The sequence below is a fragment of the Grammomys surdaster genome, unplaced genomic scaffold (genome assembly GCF_004785775.1).
Source record: "Grammomys surdaster isolate TR1022 unplaced genomic scaffold, NIH_TR_1.0 269, whole genome shotgun sequence".
NCBI lineage: Eukaryota > Metazoa > Chordata > Mammalia > Rodentia > Muridae > Grammomys > Grammomys surdaster.
The window spans coordinates 2,854,293-2,867,246 of record NW_021604710.1 but is presented as its reverse complement, the minus strand read 5'-3'; positions in this window follow the sequence as shown (position 1 = coordinate 2,867,246).

Genomic DNA, 12,954 nt, shown 5'->3' with positions numbered 1-12,954 from the left:
GGATGTAACCCCTACCTACCCCCCACTCCCACCTCCCCACCGTCAAAATTCCCACCCCCTGGGGCATCCAGCCTTCATGAGGTCAAGGATCTCTTCTTCCACCTATGCCCAGCAGGGCCCTCCACTCTTACATATTCAGCTGAAGCCCTGGATCCCTCCCTAATTGCTCCCAGGCTGGTTGGTGGTTTAGACCCTGGGAGCTGTGGTTGGTTGGTATTGTTGCTCTCCTCATGGTGCCGCAAACCCTTTCAGCTCCTTCAGTCTTCACTCTAACTCCTCCATTGAGAACACAATTGTCAGTCAGTTCAATGGCTAATTGTGAGCATCTGCCTCTGAATATGTCAGACTCTTGAAGACCTCTGAAGAGACATCCATATCAGGCTCTTATCAGCATCCACTTCCTGACTTCCACATCAGCATCTACCTTTGGTGACTGCAGATGGGATGGATACTCAGGTGGAATGGTCTTCAGATGGCCCCTCCTTCAGTTTCTGTCCCTCACTTTGTCTCCATATTTGCTCCCTTGAGTATTTTTTTGCTCCTTCTAAGAAGGACCGAATCACCCCCACTTGGTCTTCCTTCTTTATGACCTTCATGTGGTCTGTGAGTTGCATCTTGGGCATTTCAAGGTTCTGGGCTAATATCCAATAATCAGTGAGTGAATACCATGTGTGTTCTTTTGTGATTGGCTTACTTCACTCAGGATGATAATTTCTAGTTCCATCCATTTACCTAGGAAACTCTCGAATTCATTGTTTTTAATAGCTGAGTAATACTCCATTGTGTAAATATACCATATTTTTTTAATCCATTCCTCAGTTGAAGGACATCTGGGTTCTTTCCAGCTCCTGGCTATTATAAATAAGGCTGCTATGAACATAGTTGAGCATATGTCCTTGTTATATGTTCGAGCATCTTCTGGGTATATGCCTATGGTATAGCTAAATCCTGATTCCTCAGATTAAAGCTCTGTTTAGTTCTACAGCCAATTTTTTAATAAGGTTATTTGAGTTTTTGGAGTCTAACTTCTTGAATTCTTTGTAACTTTTGGATATTAGCCCTATATCAGATGTAGGGTTAATAAAAACATTTTCCCAATCTGTAGTTTACCATTTTGTCCTACTGATAGTGTCCTTTGTCTTATAGAAGCTTTTCAGTTTTAAGAGGTCCCATTTGTCAATTGTTGATCTTAGAGCATGAACCATTGGTATTCTGTTCAGGAAATTATCTCCTATACCAAAGTATTCAAGGCTATTTCCCACTTTCTGTTTTATTAGGTTCAATGTTTCTGGTTTTATGTGGAGGTCCTTGATCCACTTGGAATTGAACTCTGTAAAAGGAAATAAGAATGGATTGATTTGCATTCTTCTACATGCCGACCTCCAGGTGAACCAGCATCATTTGATGAAAATGCTGTTTTTCTCCCTCACTGGGTGGTTTTGTCTTCTTTGTCAAAGATAAACTGACTATAGGTGTGTGTTTATTTCTGGGTCTTCAGTTTTATTCTATTAATTAACCTGACTGTCTTAGTATCAATACCAAGTGGTTTCTTTTTTTTCTTTTTTTTTATCAATATTGCTCCATAGTCCAGCTTGGTGTGAGGAATAGTGTTCACACAGAAGTTCTTTTATTGTTGAGAATTATTTTGTTATTACAAATGAAGTTGAGAATTGCTTTTTTTACCTCTGTGAAGAATTGAGCTGTGATTTTGATGAGAATTCCACTAACACTGTACATTGTTTTTGATAAGATGGTTGTTTTTAGTATGTTAATCCTGCCAATCCATGAGCATGGGAGATCTTTCCATCTTCTGAGGTCTTCTTCTATTTCTTTCATCAGGGACTTGAAGTTCTTCTTAGATAGATACTTGCTTGGTCAGAGTTATACCAGGATATTTTATTATTATTATTATTATTATTATTATTATTATTATTTGTGACTATTGTGAAGGGTGTTGTTTCTTCTTTTCATTCTCAGCCTATATATCCTTTGGGTAGAGGAAGGCTAGTAATTTATTTGAGGTAATTTTTTTACCCAGCCACTTTGTAGAAGTTGTTTGTCATCTGTATGATTTCTCTAATGCAATTTTTGGGGTTGTTTATGTATACTATCATATAATCTGTAAACAGTGATACTTTGACTTCTTTTTCAATTTGTATTTCCTTGGTATTCTTTTGTTCTTTAATTGTTCTAGCTAATAGTACTATATGGATTAAATAGGAAAAGAGTGGTCAGCTTTGTCTTGTTCCTAATTTTAGTGAGATTGCTTCACATTTTTCTCCATTTAATTTGATACTGGTTATTAGCTTGCTGTATATTGCTTTTCTTATGTTTAAGTATGTGCCTTTAATTACTGATCTGTACAAGACTTTTCACATAAAGGGGTATTGTATTTTGAAATGGATGAATCATCCATTTTATCTAGATTTTCCATTTCTGTGGAGTATAGGCTTTTGTAGTAAGAACTGAGGATTTTTCTTTTTTTAAATTTTCTCAGTTTCTCTTGGTAGGTCTCTCTTTTATTTCTGGTTTTGTTAATTGGGATATTTTATTTCATATTAGGGTGAAATGTACTATAGGTATCTGTTAAATCCATTTGTTTCATAACTTCTGTTAGTTTTCCTATGTCTCTGTTCAGTTTCTGTTTTAATGACCTGTTCATTGGTGATAGTGCTGTATTGAAGTCACCCACTATTATTGTGTGGGGTTCAATGTGTCTTTTGAGCTTTAGTAAAATTTGTTTTATGAATGTGGATGCCCTTGAACATGAAGCATTGATGTTAAAATTGAGACTTAATCTTGGTAGATTTTTTTTTCTGTGATGAGTATAAAAGGCCCTTCCCCATCTCAAGTGTTAAATTTTGGTTAAAGTCTATTTTATTGGATATTAGAATGACTACTTCTGCCTGTTTCTTGTGACCATATCCTTGGAATGCCTTTTTTGCAGCCTTTTATTCTGAGGTAGGATCTGGTATCTGTCTTTGTAACTGAGTTGTGTTTGTTGTATGCAGCAAAATGCTGGATCCTTGTATATCAAGTCTGTTAGCCTATGTATTTCTTTTCTTCTTTTTCTTTTCTTTTTTTTTTTTTTTGAGAAGTGAGTCCATTGATTTTTTTTAAACTTTTTATTTGATATTTTATTTATTTATATTTCAAATGACATCCCCTTTCTTCATTTCTCCTCCCTAGAAAACCCCTATCCCATCCCCCTTCCTCCTTTTTGCTTTTATACTATTTTAGTTGCATGCAAGTGTTAAGATCAGTTCTAGGTTGAGAAACTAGCAATACAATAGATGCAAATAGTCAAGCAACAAACAAGACAGTAAACATGAATATTCAAAGAACAAGCAAGCCAATAAACAAAGTTTGCAGGAATCCGACATGAGGCTAGAACAAATAAATAATTTCAGGTAGGAATCTAAATCTTAGGCTATAACAAAGAAGTAATTTCAAACAGGAATCTAAATTTTAGGCTAGAACAAGGAAGTAGGCTTCAAACATGAAAATGATTTTGGGCTAGGACAGGGATGTAGGCTCAGATATTTTGGTCATCCTGATAAGCCCTTAGAAATGGTGATCACAGGAGTGTTCACAGAGTCCATTGATTTTGAGGGGTATTAAAGACCAAAGATTGTTGATTCCTGTTATTTTTTTGTTAGAGATGATATTATGTTTTGGTTGGTCTCTTCTTTTGGCTTTGTTGTGAGAGGATTAATTTCTGCCTTGTGTTGAAGTTTTCCATCTATTATGGGCTGGATTAGTAGAAAAAAACATTGTTTAAATTTGGTTTTGTCATGTAATATCTTGGTAGAGTTTTGCTGGGTCTTTAATCCTGGGCTTCCATTTGTGTTTTCTTAGGGTCTGCATGACATCTGTCCACAATCTTCTGGCTTTTAAAGTCCCTGTTGTGAAGTCTGGTGTAGTTCTGATAGCTCTGCTTTTATATGTTACTTGGTCTTTTCCCTTTACTGCTTTTAATATTCTTTATTTGTTCTGCATTTGGTATTTTAATTATTATTTTTTTTTTTTTTTGGTTTTTCAAGACAGGGTTTCTCTGTATAGCCCTGGCTGTCCTAGAACTCACTCTGTAGACCAGGCTGGCCTCGAACTAAGAAATCCGCCTGCCTCTGCCTCCCAAGTGCTGGGATTAAAGGCATGCGCCACCACTGCCAGGCTGGTATTTTAATTATTATGTTATGGGAGGATTCTCTTTTCTGGTCCAGTCTATTTGGTATTCTGTAGGCTTCTTTTACATTTATAGCCATCTTTCTTTAGGTTAGGGAAAGTTTTCTTTCATAATTTTGTTAAAGTTTTTTTTGGCCCTTTGAATTGGGAATCATAGCTCTCTTCTATCCTTACTATTCTTAGGTTTGGTCTTTTCATTGTATCCTGTATTTCCTGGATGTTTTGGGTTAGGAGGTTTTTTTACTTTTTATTTTCTTTGATCAGTGTGTCAATATCTTCTATGGTATCTTCTACACCTGATATTCTCACTTCTATCTCTTGTATTCTGTTGATGAGTCTTGCATCTGTAACTCTTTCCTAGGCTTTCCATTTTCACAATTGCCTCCATTTGTGATTTCTTTATTGTTTCTATTTCCATTTTTAGGTCTTGGATGGTTTTGTTCAATTCCTTTACCTGTTTGATTGTGTTTTCCTATATGTCTTTAAGGTATTTATTTGTATCCCCTTTAAGGGCTTCTACTTGTTTTCTTGTGTTCTCCTGTATTTGTTTAAGGAAATTCTTTATGTCCTCCTTAAAGGCCTCTATCATGTTTGTGAGATGGGATCTTAGGTCATTTTCTTGCTTTACAGGTGTGTTAGTGTATCCAGGGCTTGCTGGCATAGGAGAACTGGGTTCTGATGGTGCCAAGTTATACTAGCTTCTGTCACTTAAGTTCTTGTGCTTAATTCTTGCCATCTTATTATCTCTTGTGTTATGGACTGGTTGACTCTGACTAGATCCTGTCTCTCCTTGTAGACAGGTGACTCTGTGACATGGATTAGAGCAGGCCTGCAGTGTCCCTAGTTGTGTTAGACCTCCTGTGAGACAGGCTGTCTCTAGGGTGTGGGAGAGGGGCAGGAGAGCCCAAACTGCCCTTGACAGAGTTGCAAATCATAGAAAAGATATGTTTTTGGTAGTGTGGATAGATCATTCATCAGCTGGGCTCAGTAGGGGTACTAGCTGGGGCTGGTATTGGGGTAAGAGTCTCACCTGAGTACCTAGCTATGAGATACCTCCTATGTGACAGGCTGTTTCTGGGACATGGAAAAGGGGCAGGAGGCCCAATCTGCCCCAGGTAGAGTTGTAGACTGGAAGATTACTTTACTTTTAAATTAATATCATTACTATAGCTGATGATACTTGTGCCATGAGGAATTTTATAATGTACTTTCCATTAATATATGGTCAACCCTTGGTAGAAACGAAGAAAACAATCTTATAAGAATATCTATATATGCAGTTTTCAAAACACACTAAGAATAATATTTTCAGGTAATTTGAAGACATTAAAATATTTTGTAAAAAATGAGTAATTCCTAGGTACACATTATTAGATTATCATGCTATTTTTGTCAATAAATATAGGTGAAGTCACTGTGACATTTATATTGATGCTATAGATTTAAGTATTTTAATGTCACATATGTTTTATATTTTAGACTTTCAGAATCTTTTCAGAAGTAAAATCTCTTCTATGTATAGTTACTCATTTCAGTTATATTCCTTGGAAATGGATGAATAACTATATATCCTTGAGTTACCATTAGTAAGGTCACTGATCTTTCTAAAATATTCTGTATTATTGCCTGCTTTAGTGAATAGGATTTCTTGAAAAATTCCAGAAATAATCATACTGGTTCCTGTTAGGTCTCCCATGCTCCAGTAATGGCTCCTCACCCAGGAATATAAGGGCAACAGAAACTGTACTCATCTGGTTTAAGAAAAATAAAGAATATATGAAATAAGTAGGAGCTGTGGCTAAGAAGTAGATCTGGGTGGGGTTAGGAGAGGAATGAAGGCAAATATAATCAAAACATATTGCATGAAGCTATTAAGCTCTAAAAGAAGGAATAAAAATTGAACATATTTGAACATACCAAAAGCAAAAACTAATTCTTAAATTAAAGAAACATATCAATCAAAGTATGTGGATCTTATTCGAATCATCAATGGACTATGATTAAAATATGTAAGATACTGAAAAGAAAATTATCTGATTAAATATATGAGCAATCTATTTACTTAAGATGTTAATATTATAGCCATGGATTATTCTAGCTACTCATCATTTTTACTTGATGAGATATAGAATTATCTGGGCATGCCTTCAAAGAATGGGGAACTATCTGTATAAGACAAATGGAGGTGGAAAAAACGTACTGTAAGTCCATACTCACTGTGGATGACAACTTTCCCTGCACTGAGGTCTTGAACTGCGTAGTAAGAAGAACATGAGTTGAGGACAAGTACCTATGGCTATCTGCCACTTGAATATAGAAGCAATCAAACCAGCTGCTTCAAATTCCTGGTGTTATGACTGTCCAGCTACAATAGACTGTAACCTCAAGCTGTGAGTCAAAATAACATCAAAATAGCATGTCTTTGAATCTCTAAGTGTGCTAGGAGTACATTGGAAATTTTTCCAATTTTGAAAAGGAAATGCTATTCATACACTGTTATCCTTGCCAAAGCTACTCTACACCATGTAGTCAAAACATTTAATATTTCTGTAATAAATATTAAAACAGTCAAAAAGCATAAAAGAATATACTTTTATTTTTTCATGTCAAGTCTTGCATCTAACTATATTTATGGACAATAAATGGAAGATATAGATAGTTAAAACTATTGGAAAATTTTAGTTTTGAGTGGGTGAATTTTAAATGGGTTTTTAGAAATACCATTTTACTTTAAATCTATTATGTTCAGGGTTTACTTTTCTCTTTTTTAAAAGGTTGCCATGTATTGAATCACATTGTTTATGGTATTATGAATTTTTGATGAAACCATATTGCAGATGCTCTGTATATAAACAATATGCAGTGGTTCTTTCTTAATCAGTTGTTTGGAAAGAGTTGAAAAACAATAACAAATTTTCTGGCAGGTATTTAGGTTAATGGTAATTGTTACTAAAAATCCATTTAATGGAGAGATGTGCAAGCCCCATTCAATCAAGGTGGACATTTATCCTGTTTTGGAACACAGTATAATCATCCCATAGATTAAAAACAAAAATCTGCAGCATAAGCCAAACCCATTCACTAACTCACAAAAGAGGAAAATGAATGTTCTGAATCTTTTCAGGACTCATGGAAAATAGATACAGAATCCAAGTTTCACATTGTTCAGCTCTGAAAGTCAAATATTGTCAAACAGGTGGTGACATTTTCCTCAGAATCCAATACTGTAGCATTACTAATCCTCTGTAAACTATTCATCCTCAAAGAGAACAAAAGGCTACACCACAGTTTTATGATAGTTTCCGCCATTCTTGCACTATTTTCTTTGCATGTAACTAACGATATTCTTAAAATCTCATTTATCTTGTCCTACTTGTTTTTATACTAGCAAAAGTTGTTATCTTAAAGTACTTTTAAAATGTTTCATAGAGCTTAAATTTTCAAAAGTGAAATAAAGATAGATTTAAATATCTTGTAAAAGCATTTAGGCTCTAAAGAGTTTAGCTGATAAGTTAAAATAATTTTAATAAAATTATTTTAATATGCTAATTCTATTCAGGATGACTTAGCATGATCAAATATTGAATTCAAAAACAGGTAAAAGAACACACTATTTTCATGTGTATACTCTTAAATATGCTCTATCTCTCCTCAGGTCATATTCAATGTCATCATTCTTATAAGTACATTTATAAATATTTATACTTATATTACTAGTAAGTTCAGAAAGAAAATAGACTTCATGTCTTTCGGAAAGAAAGTAATAAAATTAATTAGCTATGGTTTTACTTGTATTTGTATCCTTCACTGACAAAATCAATAATTTTAAATCTCAATTTTAATAAAGTTGTATCTATATTAAAACAACTTCAAATGAATAGATACTAGCACACCTGATTTACTCTTTGCCTCAGAAGAGAAATTTTATAAGACTTTCTTTCATAATGGGAAACAACCCATAATGTCAGATAATAATAATGAAAAATTAATGAGGCTCTTTTCTCATGAAATATGGATAGTAAATGGAATTCATAGATAATAGATGGATAGATAGATAGATAGATAGATAGATAGATAGATAGACAAATTAAAGGTACATTGAAAAAGGAAAAACTGAAATGGAAAATAGATACTAAGAAAACAAGAAAATTAACTCTGGATTTAGTCCTGGACCATAAGAGAGTATCAGAGAATGAAATTCCCACGATGTCTTAGGATCAATATGTTGTTAAGATCAATATATTAGAGATAATTTCTTGATACTGATAAATATACTAACATCTTAAAAACCCAGTAAATCCAGAGTTCCCTAATATCATTTTTGTAACTTTTCTAGAGTTCAAAGTCATTCTAAAGTAAAACATTTATTTCATAAGGACAAAAGCATTATGATGTCAGCTAAATATCAGGTACAGGTACATACTGTTGGAGCCTCACAGTTTAGTTTGCTCACTGAGACCCATGTAATGACCAAAGGAGATAATCTACACTACAGGTTGTTCTCTGGCTTTGCCATGCATACAACAGTACAGTTGTACAAGCACATAAAATAATAACAATTTTAAAAGACATAGTAATTGTTCACTGACTCTTAAGTACCTATTTGTATTTACGTACAAATATACACATATATAAGTATACACATACATACTATGTATAAGTAAACAAAACACAAACTGTTTTAAGAGAAATGTTTGAAAACTTGACTATAATTGAAAGACTATAAGTTACAGTTTTTGAGAAAGTAATAGAAGTAAAAGTTAAAAAAATATATTCGAATTAGTCTGTCATCTAGAAGTAAGTTCCCTTGGAACACAAATTTTGTGTATTGACCCTAAAGAAATACTTTCATGTTGTCCCAATGAATCACTGACAATTTTACATCAATGGTGCTGATCTCTTATTAATTACAACTGATTCTTTAGCTCCATCTGATCAGCATACATTAAAAGTATAATAGAATGAAAACACGAAGGCCACTCTTATCAGGAAAACAAATAAGTTAATTGCAAATCTTTACGTCTTTCTCCTCTTTTAAAAGTCCAATCTTCCAGTCTAATCTCAATCTTGGTAGCAGACTACCTGCTGCAACTTTTCTTCTCCTCATTTGCCATCTCCAATGAACCACAAAGATCTTTCCAGGGACCATTACCTTATTCTAGCCCCTAATCTGAACAACCATTCCCTGAGAATAAAAAGGCCACTCCAGACAGCAAATCAAGTAGACTGAGAGCAGAACTTTGCCTCTCACTCCAGCACTCCAAGTCTAATCACTCTATCTCATACCCAGTTCTGTAACAGACCACCTGATTCTATAATCCTTAGTAAAATAGAAGCAGTCATTAAAAGTCTTCCAACAGCAAGAAAGCCTAGGGCCAAAGAGATTTTGTAGCACAGAATTCTAGTAAGATTTCAAAGAATAGTTAACCCCAATACTTTTCAAATTATTCCAAAAACCGAATCAGAAGGATTATTATACAACTCATTTTATGAGGCCTCAGTTACCATAAAACCCTTTGATCTACAATGGTGTCCTCTATGCAAGCTATCATGGTGTAATGGTAGACCAATGCTTATGTGATTAAACAATCAGTATATGATTTGAGTTAAGTCCTACTCCACAAAGTGAAACACATACACAACACTGCTTGGCTGAGTAAGAATTTGAGACTAGATAGCCAAGAAACTAAAGCCAATTGATTCTTTTCTGAAATCAGCAATAAGACGATGTCTAATGCTATTCTGCTATACTTATAGATCAGTACCTTGTTCAATCATCATTAGAGAAGGTTCCTCCTGTAGCACATGGAAACAAATACAAAGATACACTGCCGTATATTAACCAGAGAATGAGAGTCTTTCGAATACTCAGACTTAAATGGGATGTCTCCATCTAATCCCTATCTTCAGTGATCAGGGAACCTGATGAAGAGAAGGCAGAAAAAATATAACAACCAGAAGGGATAGAGGACACCAAGAAAACAAGGCCCTGTAAATCAACATGAGCAAAGCAATTATGAATTCATATGGATTGAAGCTGTATGCACAGGGCCTGTATTAGTCTGCATCAGATGGGGTCCTAGAGATGAAAGAAGTGATCACTTGGCCCCATACCTAACCCAGAAGTTATCTCCAAATGATAAATCCACTAGCAAATGAAAATTTAGTTTTCTGCAAGATAATTTCACTGGGGAAATAAACTACTTTTAAAGAGAGATGTATAGGAATTTTAATCCAGTAACATAGCTGCTCTGGCAAGGGCATACAAAAACCTTCTCTGTGATCCAGACAAAATGACACATCTTTAATGTCTCTGAATGGAATACAGCCACACTCTTCATATACACTTTTAATCCTAATTCATGAATGTAAAGTTAATTTGTAGTAGAAAGCAGCCATGTTTGAATGTGACATCTAATTGTGAGGCAAACAACGTGATAAATCAGAGAAAGATTTAACAGAATGAATCAGGGATAAAGGTATGCTCAACTCTCATGAGAACAAGACAGGAAGGAGTGGTTACTTAAGAGCAGTACAGGAAAGGAAAAGACACAGATGGTGGTGGTGTATGTGTGGCAGTTTTACTGGGGGATTTTACAAAGACAGGTTGCTAGTCACAGGTAAAGACAGAATCAGCCAGAGAATGAGGAGCCAGAAGATTAGACCATATTGTCTAAGTTAGTATGAGGCCAAGCAGAGAAATTCCATGAGAAACCTAGAGAGCCACTTTGCATAAATCAGCTTGGAGAAGAGTTTTGAACCAGAACATCTGAATTGAACCAGTTAGCCAGGATTCAGAAAGAACTGAAAGGGGTGAGCTTATTCAGCAGTAAGACTCTGAGTGAACAATTACATTTGGATATAATTGTAAGTATATTTGTAAGTATATAATGTTATACTTACAAATAGCCTGCATGCTGGGCAGTAGATGGCTAAAAGAAAACAATGTTCAATGCTGTGTCAGGGTTTTGCTTTTCTTTTTCCTGTTGTCTTATGATTCATTAATTTTACTTTTATTATATTTTATTGGTATATTTTTTCACTTTTAACACTACAGGTTCTTTTCATATATATTATAGCTTCCAGTTTAATGCTTTTATGTGATTCCTGAGTGTGCGAATGAGTGGGTCTGTTTCCTAATCCTTCTCTTGGGCCCATTCATTTATTTTTTTCCAAATTCAATATGCTGCTTTGCATTTAACCTTGTTACACTTTTATATTTTTATATTATATTATCTCTCAGAAACCTGTTTGTTTTCTAATGAGAGAAATAAAGGAAGTAGCCATGGATGGGAGAACGTTTGGAAAGAAACTGAGAGAAATAGAGGGTGGAGAATCATAGTCATTATATAAGGAAAAAAACCTATCTTCCCTAAAAGGAAAAATATAAAAGTAGCATTTAACTTGAAAAAAATATATAAAAATAAAACATCATACAAATGAACTTTATCCTAATTTTAATGTTTTGGTTTTGGTTTTGGTTTTTAGTTTAGTTTGTTTGTTTGTTTTATTTGCTTCTCCAGATTCCCTGGAGCTGGAATTACATGAAATTGTAAATTGTCAACCTAACCACAAAGAACTGAGTCAGATCCTCAAGAAGAACTGGAAATATTCTTAACACTTGGGCACTCCATTTCTCTCCAACTTTATGGCTAGCTTTCTTAAATAGCCTAGAACTAGTAATACAGGGAATTGTGCCACCAACCACAGTTTAGTCCTTCCTGCATCTACTAACAGTCAAGATTCCGTCCCCTAGGCAGTAGTACAGGTCAACCTAACTCAGGAAATAACAGACTCTCTTCTCAGTTGTTTTAGGCTCTATCAAGTTGATAGTTCAAGATTACTAGGATAGGAGGAGTAGGTAGATGAATAACAACCAAATGCATGGCATGTATGTGTGAGTTTCATGAAAAGTAAAGATATTTCCGTTTTACAAAGAAAGAGCTTAATTGTTTAGAAGAAATATACACATATCTTTGTCATTAATATCATTTTTTAAGAGATCATCTAATGACTATCACTAGAAATACAGCTACTGTATTGAATACAAAGATAACCTCTGCAATGATAGATATGGACATTTCTTAATTATAATGATTTTACTATGTATGTATATCAAAAGCTCATCAAAATATATAATAAAAAAGATATGATTTTTTTTCATTTTAATCCTTAGCTTTACCTCAGATATGTCTTCTTTTCTGATGTCTTTTTTTACTAAGATGTCATAAAGGAAAATACAGTATTTATATTACAACTACCTTTTGGCTGCAGTTATTATTCAACATTTGTTCTTGTTTGTCAACTTGCAATCTAGGTATCTGTACACATTCATCTCTGCTATGGTTTAGTCACCATACAATGACTGGTGTAGAAAAATTACTGAAAGGTATGAATGAAAGAGAAGATTTCTTTGGTAAAATTGATACTTCTGAACACTTTACTCTGGGGTCTGAAAATTTTAAAACTTTTAAATGAAAAAAAGCTGTGAAGAAACTTAAATTATCAATATCCATTATATCACTATAACCCTCTCTCTGTGTTTGTCTGTCTCTGTCACTGTGTTTCTGTCTCTGTGTCTGCCTATGTCTCTATGTTAACCTGTTTTTCTGTCTCTAGGTACTTCTGTCTCTCTGTGTGTTTCTATCTGTGTATCTACCTGTGTCTCTCTGTCTCCCTGTGTCCCTGTCTCCCTTTCTCTCTTTCTGTCTCTGTCTCTATTTCTGTCTCTATTTCTCTCTCTCTCTCTCTCTCTCTCTCTCTCTCTCT